Genomic DNA, 570 nt, shown 5'->3' with positions numbered 1-570 from the left:
TTGCTCTTGAGTACTTTAGAGAGGTCCCTAACAGCAGACTTTCCAATAGCAATATGCTTTTTTATTTCCTGGCTGCTGGTGCCAAGAGTGCTGACCGTGGAGCCGAGCAAACTGAAGCTGTGAACAATCTCAATCTCTTCGCCATCCATCCTGATGCTACCAGTTGTATTACAGCCCTAGAAAAAAGACACCCCCTTAAAAAAAAAAAGAATCCCAGGATTTTCCCTCCTGTGTGGTTTTTGTCTCGCTTCCTCATGGACCTTGAGGTCAGCTGAGGATTATTCAGCCACTTTCCTAGATCTTTGAGCTGCAGATCAAATCTGGGGCAGATGACGCCACGCTTGTTTAACCTGCCTGTGAGGCTGACAATCATTTTTTCTCCCAGCTCTGTGATCATCAACAATTACAGATTCGCCAATGAAGCCTCACTTTGTCATCACTACTAGGAACCCAGCTATGACTTTGAAGCACGGCCTGATAAGAACCTGGCACTTGCCTCTCTTAACTTGGCGTTGTTGACGTTCTTGAGAGAGTCAGCCAGGACATTCATGTTCAAGAGGAAGGGCATTA

Source organism: Elephantulus edwardii, unplaced genomic scaffold (assembly GCF_000299155.1).
Source record: "Elephantulus edwardii isolate Elephantulus edwardi_28Jun2011 unplaced genomic scaffold, EleEdw1.0 scaffold00236, whole genome shotgun sequence".
NCBI classification, from domain to species: Eukaryota; Metazoa; Chordata; class Mammalia; order Macroscelidea; family Macroscelididae; genus Elephantulus; species Elephantulus edwardii.
This window is presented reverse-complemented; position numbering follows the sequence as displayed.